Consider the following 12,252-nt stretch of genomic DNA (forward strand, 5'->3'; position numbering starts at 1 on the left):
AATTAATATCAATTCTTCACAATTGCTTCCAGAAAATAAAAAAGGATGAAGCTTTCCCTAATTCATTTTATGAAGTTAATATTATCCTGATAAACTAGACAGTATTAAAAAAAAAAAAGGAAGAAAGGAAAAAGAAAGCAATCAAAATGTAGACCAATATCCCTTAGGAGTATAGAAGCAGAAGTCCTAAATAAATACTAACAAATAGAATTCTGCAATATGCTAAAAGAATTATGCACCATTATCAAGTGGTGTATTCAAGGGATACAAGACTACTTCAACATTCATAAATCGATCAGTGCAATCCATCATGTTAACAGAGTAAAAAAAACAAAAAAACAAAACAAAACAATAACACAATCATATCAGTCAATACAGAAAATACATCTGACAAAATTTCACAACCATTCATGATGAAAACTCTCAGAGAAATAAGAATAAAAGGGAACTTCCTCAAGTTGACAAAGAATATCTTTAAAAACATACAGTTAACATGATATTTAATGATGACAGACTGAATGTTTTGCCCATAAGATCAGGAGCAAGACAAAGTGTCTATTCTCACCACTCTTATTCAAACACATTACTGGAGTTGTAGCTAGACAAGAAAAAATAAATAAACAGCATACAGAAATAAAATTGTTTCTACTTGCATATGGCATGATTTCTATTATAGAAAATCCCAAGAAATCTACAAACAGAAAACCTCTTAGACTCTTGGAACTAATAAATGAGTTCACCACAGTCACAAGATACAAGATAAACATACAGAAATCAATTGTATTTCTGTATCCCAGTAATGAACATGTGAATACCAAAACTAAAAATACAAGATGATTTACCGTCACTCAAAAAAATGAAATACTTAGATGTAAATATGTACAGGAGTCATATATGGAAAGCTACAAAATGCTAATGAAATAAACTAAAGAAGATCTAAATAAATGGAGAGACACACCATGTTGATGGTTTGGAAAACTCAACAGAGTGAAAATTTTAATTCTCTACAAATTAATATATGGGTTTAATATAATTCCTATGAAAATTTCAGTAAGAATTTTGTAGATATAAACAAGATTATTATAAAATTTGGAATATGGAAAAGCAAATGAACTATAATAGCTAAAACAATTTTGAAAAATACAAGTGAAGTAGGAGCAAGAAGTTTACCTGATTTCAAGACTTATTATATAGCTAACGTAATCAAGACTGTGTAGCATTGACACATAGCTCAGCAGAACAGAATAGAAACCAAGAAATAGACCTATAAAAATATGCCCAGCTGATTTTTGACAAATGTGCACAAGTGATTTAATGGAGAAAAAATAGCCTTTTTAACAAATGGTACAGGAGCAATTGCACATCCATAGGCAAAAAAATGACCCTCAACCTAAGTCTCATACCTTATACAACAATTAACTCTCAATGGATTGCATGCTTAAATATAAGACATAAAACTTTAAGAACAAAAGCAGGAAAAAATATTGGGGTCTATGGCTGCACAAAGATTTCTTAGACTTGACTTCAAAAGCACAGTCCATAAAAGGAAAAAATGATAAATTGGAATTCTTTAAACATTTGTTTTGTGAAAATTTTTGCCTTTTAAGAGTAGGAAAAGAAAATCTATTGACTGAGAGAAAATATTTGCAAGCCACACATCTGACAAAGGACTGGTAGCCGGAATGTATAAAGAATTTTCAAAATTCAACATTAAAAAAAAAAAAAAATTCAACTAGACAATTGACAAAAGACATGAAGATGCAGATGGCTAACAAGCACACAAAAAGATGTTCAAAATCAATAGCCATTAGGGAAAAGCAAACTAAAACCAAAGTGAAATATCACTACATACCTATCAGAATGGTTAAAATTAAAAATAGTGACAATGGTAAATGCTGGTGAGAATGTAAAGAACCTGAATCATTCAGACATTGCTGATGGGAATGTAAAATGGTACAGCCACTCTGGAAAACAATTTGGTACTTTCTTTAAAAACTAAACATGTAACTTCCATACAACCCAGTAATTGCTCTCTTGAACATTTATTCCCAAGAAATGAAAAGTTACATTCACACAAAAACCTATACACAAATGTTTATAGCAGCTTTATTCATTAGCCAAATACTGGAAACAACTCAGGTGACCTTTAATGGATGACTAGTTAAATAAAACATGGCACCATGGAATACCATGGAATGCTACTCAGCAATAAAAAAGAATGAATTCTTGATACACACAACAACCTAGATCAATCTCAGGAAATTACATGGAATAAAAAAGTCAATCTCAGGGCTTCCCTGGTGGCGCAGTGGTTGAGAATCCGCCTGCCGATGCAGGAGACACGGGTTCGTGCCCTGGTCCGGGAAGATCCCACATGCCGCGGCGCAACTGAGCCCGTGAGCCATGGCCGCTGGGCCTGTGCGTCCGGAGCCTGTGCTCCGCAACGGGAGAGGCCACAACAGTGAGAGGCCCGCATACCGCAAAAAAAAAAAAAAAAAAAAAAAAAAAAAAAAAAAAAAAAAAGTCAATCTCAAAGTTTACATACCATGTGACTACATTTATATAACAGTTTTGAAATGATGAAATCATTGAAATAGAGAACAGATTAGTGGTTGCCAGAACGTAAGGAGGGAGTGCAGATAAGAAGGAAATGGATGTGGCAATGAAAAGGCAAATGAAGTATCCTTGTGGTGATGGAAATGTTCTGTACCTTGATCGTCTCCATGTCAGTTTCCTGATTGTGAGATTGTACTATAGTTTGACAAGATGTTACCAATGGGTACACAGAATCTCTCTGTATTATTTCTTACAACTGTATGTGAATCTATAATTATCTTTACCAAAAAAAAAAAGCAAAAAAATGAATGTGTCAGACTAGATTATTTCTGAGTGACTTTCTACACCTGAAATTCCATGATTTGAGCGGTCTAAGGATCCATTTGGTTCTTGGTGATAAATGGCTGTACTATGTCTAGCAGGCAAAGCTTCTTACAAATCCGGGCAACCTCAAAATGAGGACAGGTATGAAACTAAATCAGACAGATCCTACAGATCTATATCTATTTAGAGATGGAAGAAACAGAGGCCCGACAAGGGAAATTCCTCACACAAAATGAATGGTTAATGGAATAATTCATGCTAGAAAGAGCCCAGGCTTCTAAACAAGCCCTTTCCACCATGGCAGTTTGTAAATATCTACTGCCCTCACTGACAGCCTGTCCAAACTGTTAAACACTATCCAGCCCCAGTCCTTTCAGAGCTCTACTAAATGAGCACTGGTGGATAAAGAAAATGTGGACAGTCTTAACAAGTAACATTTTACTATGGCAATAGAGCAAAAGATTTTTTGAAAAAGAATGAGACCAGAAAGGAAAGGAAAAGGACAAGTCAATGTTTTCTGTAAAGTACCAGTTAGAAAACATTTTCAGCTTTGTAGGCTATACAGTCTCTCTCACGACTATTCAGTTCTGCTGCTGTAGTGCAGAAGCAACCAGAGACAATCTTTAAACAAATGAAGGATCTGTTTTCCAACAAAACTTTATTTACAAAGCAATCAGTGGGCCAGATTTCACCCACAATCTGTAGTATGCAGACACCTGCCATAGAAGAACAACAGAAGCATTTAATGTTTGCACCTGTAGTGACAGTACCTACCTAATGGGGTTATTATAAATTTAAAATGAAGCATCACATGAAAAGTGCTTATCAAAGGACATAGGTCCTAGTAAGTAGTCAATAACTATGACTATTACAATTATTAGGCAAGAATTGTAAGCAGAAAAGCTCTTTTGCCCCTTTTCTGTTTGTCCATTTCTGTTTCCCTCAGACCTTATTATGAGATCACTAGGTAACATTTTACCTAACTCCTGTCTTATGCTCTACTGAGTGTACACAATACCTTCTCTAACTTGTTGATTTCTTTCCTGGATTAAAAGGAGTAAGAATGAAGAATTAAGTAGTTAAAGAATGACTGACTCTTTATCCCCAGCATACCCCTTAGCAAATTTGCAGGTAGACTAAGCGGGCAAGATGGCATCCAAAGGAAGATCAGGAGAGGTCAGCAAATCTGCATGGAATGGAAACATGACAAAGAATCTCACCCCCTCCATTAATGGTTAACTGAGATTATTTCCCCCTTTTCCCTTTAACACTTTTCATGGCCTAGCAGAATCTTCAGAGTTGGTTTTGGAGCATGAGTCCACCTTCTTCCCTGGTTGCCAGTCCTCATTAAAGCAACCTTTCCTTTCCAACCAACAACTGTCTCTTGAGTATTGATCTTTCAAGCGGCGAGCAGCTAAACCTGAGTTTGGTAACAGAATCAGACTGATCTAAAACCTGTCTGGTTCTGAACAGAAAGGTCTGAACTCCTTATTGTCAACAACCTTGGTGACACAGTAAGTGGCACTTCTGTGTTCCTCCTGGTAGATGCCCCTTTATCCCAGAATCTCTGTGGATTTCAAAGAGAGAATTACACTAAGAGAAGGTAGCTTCTTTAAATTATCATTCCAAGATTTTCTGAAGTAAATTTCAAAAAACTATGACACATGAAGAGTGATTGAAGGAACTCTTTAGATTGGAGAAGAGATACCTGGAGGGGTGGGGCTGAAGGACATACAAGAACAATTTTTAAATGCCTGACTTGTAGAAATGGAAGCTGATTTTTGACAGGTAGCCCCAAAAGGCAAATGAAGTAAGACTAATGAATTCAGGTTAATAGAACTATATTTCAGTTCAACATAGAGTTTTTTAAATTGTCTGCTCTGTCTTACAAGGAAATGATTTATCTTATGCTGAGTTTCCTTCTCTGAGGGCATTTAAGGAAAGGTTAGATGGGTGAGGTAAGGGGCAGGAGAAGGTCAGATAAACTTTGAAGAAGCTTTTGGCCTGAGACTCTGATTCTATGGAATGAATCTGAGGTGAAATGAAGTGTAGTAAACTAGGCATCTATTCCTCTCAATTCTAATCCTTATTTACCTTTCAATTTGTATGCTATTTCATATAATTTTGTAATATAACTGTAACTAGCTACATTTATCCATCATTCATTCATTTATTTATTCCAAAAATATATATTGTGCACTTACTTTGTGCCAGGCATTTTCCTAAGCATTGGAGATATAGCAGTGAATAGTTGATCAATAAGCTATGAAATATTAAGTAGAAAAGTATATCTTCCTTGGAGTAATAAAATATTCTACTTTTATTTACATATCTTTTGCTATTTTCAATTGGCCAATTAATTTATATAGGGACCCTTTGTAGGCAACTATGTCAATGATGTAAAACTCAAAAATAATTTTTTTCCTGCTCTGTGATCTTGTGTAAAAGTTCAGAAAGAAGATGATTGGGCTTTTCTCCCTATAGTGTGAAAGCCCCATAATCAGGCCTTTATTAAAGAAAAGATACTATAGCTGTGACCACAGGGGATAGAATTTGATACCAAGATAATAGGAATTCTATCTTTTATTTATTCCTCCTAGGGTAGAAACAGCAGGGGGAAGCTACATACAAAACTTTCCTGAAATGAAATACGAAGCCTCCCTAGTCTATTGCTATAGCCCCATTCACCTCTGCAACATGGGACTGCTGTGGTCAGAACTGATCCTTTATATGCACATGATGCCTTTTGCCTGAATAGCCTTTAAATAAATAGAAGCTTCACAAATTTCTATTACACACTTCCTCTTCATAGTTTTCTGGGATGGAGAATGGGAAACATGGCATTTCTGAGCATCAAAATCATATCTCTTCTTGCAGTTCCACATGAGTCTGGATCTCTACTCCTGAGTGGGGATTTGAAAGCCAATCTGGCTTTACAAATGCACCGACCCCCCTGAAGGGTAAGATTTTAGCAACTAGGAAAGACTGTCTTTAAAAATATCTCTCTAACTTATACAAAACACAGACAAGATTTATATTTATATTGTAGATATTCACTACAATATTATTAGTAGTAGTAATAGAAAGCTACCTATGTATATAAGAATCTAGTAATCATTAAAAATATTATATAGCCATTAAATTCATGTTTAAGTATTTTAATAACAAGGGGAAAATGTATATGTACTAATATTAAGTGAAAGGAAACAACATAAAATTATCCAGTATGATTTCAAATTTAATTGAAAAAAAGGTAAAGCACAAACAAAAAAAGACTGAAATATAAATGTATAAAATAAAATACTCGTGGTATTTGACTTGGGTGATGACATCATTGTGATTCTTCTTTTACTTCTATATTGTGCATATTTTAATCATTGAATATGATTAAATGAACTTTTTTAATAACCAAAATTATTTTATTTTATTTTATTTTTTATTTCATACTGGGGCATAGTTGATTAACAATGTTGTTAGTTTCAGATGTACAGCAAAGTGATTCAGTTATACATATACATGTACCTATTCTTTTTCAAATTCTTTTCCCATTTAGGTTATTACAAAATATTGAGCAGAGTTCCCCGCGCTATACAGTAGGTCTATGTTAGTTATTTTAAATATAGCAGTGTGTACATGTCAATCCCAAACTCCCAATCTCTCTCTTCCCCTCACCCTTCCCCCTGGTAACCATAAGTTCGTTCTCTACATCTGTGAGTCTGTTTCTGTTTTGTAATAAGTAAATACGATTCAATGAACTTTTAAAATCAGAAAAATAGCAACATGGATGGACCTAGAGATTATCATACTAATTGAGGTAAGTCGAACAAAGACAAATATTATATGATATCACTCATACATGGAATCTAAAAAATAATAAAAATGAACTTATTTACAAAACAGAAACAGAATCACAGACATAGAAAACAAACATAATTACCAAAGAGGAAAGGGAGATAAATTAGGAGTATGGGATTAACAGATACACACTACCATATATAAAATAAACAGCAAGGATTTACTGTATAGTACAGGGAACTGTATTCAATATATTGTAACAACCTATAAAGGAAAGAATTGGGGAAAAAAGATATATATACAGAGAGAGACAGAGAACCGAATTACTTTGCTGTACACCTGAGACTAATACAGTATTGTAAATACTTCAATTTAAATAATTTTTAAAAATAAAAATGAACATATATTTTTAAAAGCTCTTTTCTACCTCTTCACAGATATCTAAAATACCTTCAGCAAAGCTCCATATTTTATATTCTCTGTGGCAAAAAATATCACAGGGGGACCCAACCACTTTAAACATTATTTGTTCAGTTCAGCTAGCCTATTATTTATTGACTATCAGATTGGAAATTTGGTTTGTCCATTTGTATTTTTTTGTCTAGACCACCAAATCCCCATTTATTTCACTCCAGGTAATAGCATCCAATACCCCAATTTTCTTCTGTCAAACCGCTCCTTTCACCACCCTCTGCTGATGTGCTTTATGCAGAGTTGACTCTGACTCCATCTCTAGGACTGGGCATGTGACTAAGACCATGGTATTCTCCTGTCCACACTAATAAATTTGAAAAGGGGAGATGATCCAGTCAGAGACAGTGAGAAGAGATGAGTCTTTTTTGCTCATCTATTTTACTGAGACTATTGAAAGAAAGGCAAATTGTTTTTCCACTGGCTTAGTATCTGGGGATATGTAATCCTGGAGTTATCAGAAGGCTGCATGTGAAGTTTGGGACTAAAACCAGTACTGTATGACCAATTTGACAAAGGTCAGTTACTTCTAAGTAGGAAATCCTCTCTGACACAAGCAAAACTCCATTGGTGCTGGATGAAGAACGGAAGCAAAAATCCTCTACCACTTACCATCCTGAAACCAGGATTCTACAAAATCATGCTCAAGAAACTGCGATCGGAAGGGCTGGAAACTCTCACTTCACACCACTGACAGATAGAAGACAGAAGTGTCTACCATGGAGAGGATGAACAGGAGTATTGACAAAGCACCACTCCTTGAAGCCCAAACACAAAAGGACTGGCTAGGATTACCTTCTCTGCCCCTACTAGAAGCCTAGCACTGAGTAACAAGCCAAGGAGGACACACTGGTGGAGGGACAAGAGCATGAAGAGAGATCACTTCTGTAATGCAGGCAGGCACAGATGGCTGAAAACTGAAGGGGAATTTGGGTGACCTGATTCCAGTACGTGTGTCCTTGTTCACTTTTATGCCCAAAAGATCAGAAAGCTATGACTTTTACAAAAGAGACCCGGAGGTTTTGCTTCTCACGAACTCAAAATGAGGCCTAAGTATAACATAGCTGCTAAACTAATACACACTGTGTTGGGCTTATTTTGTAGCTTTAGTAGTGGTGATGGTAGTAGTGGTAGTAGTGATAGTCATGGATAGTGATAGTAGTAGTAGAGATAGTGGTATTAGTAGGGGTGGTAGCAGCAGTAATAGTAGCCAGGAAACTATTGGAGTTAGAGCAGGAGATTTGGAATCAACCTGCCAAGGTTCAAGATCTGTTTTTGCTGCTTCTTAGCTTTCAGATTTGGACAGATTATATAAATTTCTCAGTACTTATTCTTGTAAAATTCAGATTAACAACTCAGTTGAGTCGGGAAAGAAGAGAAAAACTCTTGTAATGTTTGCACAAAATCTTCAATCTATCTTATCAGAAATATATTAAGTAACTTCAGTGTTATGTGTGAGATATAGACATGAAATAAGATGCAGTACCCACCCCTACTAACTCGCAATCTGTTGGGGGAGAAAGTTAAACGCATGACTCTACTACAGAACCCAGTGAAAATTGCTATAGTAGGCATTCAAATCCACTCCAGACAAGGAAGGGACAAAGTGTGACCCAGGGACTCCCAGATGGCTTAAAGAAGGAAGTCAGATTTGAGATGAGTTCTGATGGAGGGGCAGGGCTCTGATGGCCAGATATTAGGGTGAAGATACCACCCTGGCAGAGAAAGTATATAATATATTCTGGGAAGAGCAAGAAGACCACATTTTGGTGATGAAAGAAAATGGAAAGTAAAAAATTGTCTCTTGGAATTGACTAAAGGAAAGACCTGCACAGGGTGATGTGGCCTCCAAGCTGAAAGATCCTTATCATGCTTGGTGATTCCAAGCTGAAGGAGAGAAAACTTGAAGGTAAATGTATGCCATAAAATTCAACCTTATTCTTCCATTAAAAGCAAGTTGAAGAAACCACTTATCTACCCAAACTGCATTATTGGATGCTTTTGTTTTTGACCTGGCCTCAAAAATTGACCTTTCCTCACAGTATCATCTTCTTTGTACTGGTCCTGAGACTGGAGTGCCAGAGATGCAAAATCCTGCAGCCATGTTTCCCCCAAGAAGATTCTGGAAATGCTAAGGTTATTATAGTCTCAGCCAGAGTGGTGTGTGCACTAAAATCAGAAAGTGTTCTGGCCTGAGGGACATAATATTTCTCTGGAAATCACCCAGTACATTTGGGCCTCCTTCTGTTCTTTTTCTGAGGCGGCATCTAGGGCATAACTGTGCTCATTGTACATAAAAGTAGCCTCAGGGTGAGGATGGATTTGAGGAGGTGATGTTCTGAGCTGCCTTCCAACTCTACCCAGCTGTGGTTTCAGGCAACTCACCAAGGTTTACATGATGGGCATCTAGAAATAGCTGTAGACCATTTAGATAGATGATCTCACTCTGGCTAGTCTTCAAGAGGCTTTGAAATAGTCACAAAGTCTTGAAACTGGTGCCCAGGAATGAATTTCCTCTGGACACATCACCAAATCACCAATTCTTTTGAAGGCCAAGTTCCTGTGCTCTGTGTCTTCTGTGGGCCTGAGGGAGCTGTAGGGTTTAGCACCGGTTAATTATTTGTGAATAGATTTACTCCTTATTCCTTTATTCATTGAGTAATTCATACAGCAACTGCCATAAATTTCCATCTCCCACTTAATGTAATGTCTCCAGATATGTTCGCCTTTCCATGACTAAAAAAATCTCACAGCACTTAGAAAAAACCAAGAGTATCACTTAAATTTCTTAAGATGTTTCAAAGAGATTTTATCCACCTGTTTTAAACTTTTTAAACCATATTTTGTATGTGTGCTGGAGAGTACACCAAGAAAACATCTGCATTGGTCTCTGGCTCAAACCAGTAAGGTATTATTATCTCCATCTTGTAAATGAGGTGAAATCAAAAAGAGGTGACCATGATCTACTTTAATAATGGCAGAGCCAACACCACAGTGCTGGTCTCCAGACTCCTAATGCTGTGTTTCTTTCGATTATGCCCTGCTGTTTTGCAACCATTAAAAACTAAAGTAGTGCATCCAAAGCTAAGCAAAACCAAGAGGCAGTAAATTATCATGTTTAAAGCACAAACTTAGGCTATAGCCTCCATTTACTTAGCCAGATGAACCTGTGCATGTCATTTAATCTCTCTGTGCCTCAGTTTCCTCATTTGTAGAAGAGAGATGCTCATCCCTCCTAGGGTTGTTGAGAGGGTTAAATAAGTTACTATATGTAAAGTTCTTAGTCCAGATCAACCGCCATATAACTATTTGCTGTGACTATTGTCATCCCCGCTCCCAACCTGTTCCTACTTTTCCCTATGGGATTAAGTGGTAGCATCATCCTCTCCCACTGGACAAAATAGGAACCTTAAAGACTTCCTCAATAATTACTCATCCTGTTTACCCCTTCTCTCTTATACCACAGTCTATGGATCATGAAGTCTTTTTAATTCTAATTTTTAAATATCTCTTAAATCTAGTTTCCACTCAGCATCCTGAATCTCTCACCTGGACTATTTCAAACACTCCTTCCTTGTCTTGCCTCCTCCAACCAAACTTCCTCATCCCCTGATGTAACATCCTTTGGAAAGGAACATCCTACCATATCACTCCCTGTTTCAAATTTTTCAGTAGCTTCCCCATTGCGTCCATCAGGTTGGCATCACATCTTTCTGACCAAGTCCAGCTCAACCGTCAAAGATTCTAATTTAGTAGATCTGGAATGGGGGCCTAGGAATCTATTTTTTTGACTCCCCAACTTGATTCTGGTACGTTTTTTTCATGGACCAATGTTTGGGAATCATTGGAAAAGATAAAATGTGTACTCATTAGGATGTCTTATACAGTCCTTCAAAAGCTGGCCTTCACCTACCCCTCCAGGGAAATTAAATGCCATCTTCCCCCTTGGAGTGTTCTTTGACAGAGTTGCTACTTCTTCTGTGCTCCCACAGCTCTGTATGCATAAGTCCCACAATGATACCTATTTCAGCACACTTTCATTACATTTGCATCCCTGGTCCCCCGAGTTGTAGGACAGCTTCATGAGCATGTGGCTGGTGCAGTCACACAAGGCCCTGCTTTTGGAAGGATGCTCTGCTACAGTGATCTTGAAGTTCTTAATAATTCTTGAACCAGGGACACCTCATTTTCATTTTGCACAAGTTACATACTAGGTCCTGCCAACTCTACTGTGAAATCCTTGAAAACAGAAGCTGTTTGCTATTCACTCGAAATCCTCTTTGGTTAGCACAGAGGACTCCTGGCACAGAGTAAGCATTTGGTAAATATTTGTTGAGTTTATACGTGAACAGATGAAAGGGTAGAATAAGGTATCTCACAGAAAAATAGTGTAACCTGGCTAATTAACTCTGAAGAATAAGCTTTGTTTATGCCTGAGGGAGAGAGCAGTCAATTGATAAATTCTCAAGATGATTGACAATCCCCAATAAATAACATAAAATTTCCTAGATTTCTCTTTAAATTTCTCAGACTGTTGCAGCCTTTGAGCCTTGCTACCTCCCTGTTCTTCTCAGAATACAAAATTGCAGGTTAATGGGGCTTGCAGTTGTGCCATCGGATATGCCCTGAGTGTTTGTGCCAAGAACTGTGCTAAATTCTGCGGCAGGGAAGTGTGAAAGGGGAGAAGTAGGCCATAGAAAGGTGAACCAAGCAGGGCCCCTCTTCTCAAGAAGCCATTAAATTGTACTTTTCAAGAGTTTCAATCAAAGATGAGTTGACTTCATGGGAGTTCTGCAGCAATGAATCAAGAATAAAGACCCTAGACTTGGCCAGTGGCCCAGCTTCCTGAACATTTTAACTGACAAAATGTCTCAGTCCGAACACAATTCCTCCACTATGAGATCTGTGGGTTCACTAGTTAACATTGGCAACCAACTCGGAGGTGCTCATGGAGCATAATAAATAAGTAGCTATTGAGGTGGGGGGAGGTGCTTTTGTTCCCTGGTGTTAGGGAAGAAAAGGCCAACATCAGCTATCAAAGTGAGCCAAATAATTGCAGAGGACAGATGCCCCTAGCTCACGCTGAAGGCACAACAGGACTTCCAA

The 12,252-nt window shown here is 37.2% G+C and overlaps 1 protein-coding gene across 5 annotated transcripts in view; it reads right to left on the minus strand.

Moving 5' to 3' along the window:
- Nucleotides 1-12,252, minus strand: part of ATP13A4 (ATPase 13A4) — a 153,917-nt gene that overhangs the window by 136,239 nt on the left and 5,426 nt on the right. Inside the window, exon 2 of one of the 5 annotated variants that reach the window (XM_067035345.1) lies at nucleotides 9,532-9,739. The exons of the other annotated variants lie outside the window; for them this stretch is intronic. The gene's annotated coding sequence lies outside the window, so the exon portion shown is untranslated. The remainder of the gene's footprint in view (nucleotides 1-9,531; nucleotides 9,740-12,252) is intronic. 5 annotated transcript variants of the gene reach the window in all.

The sequence above is a fragment of the Kogia breviceps genome, chromosome 5 (genome assembly GCF_026419965.1).
Source record: "Kogia breviceps isolate mKogBre1 chromosome 5, mKogBre1 haplotype 1, whole genome shotgun sequence".
Classification (NCBI taxonomy): Eukaryota; Metazoa; Chordata; class Mammalia; order Artiodactyla; family Physeteridae; genus Kogia; species Kogia breviceps.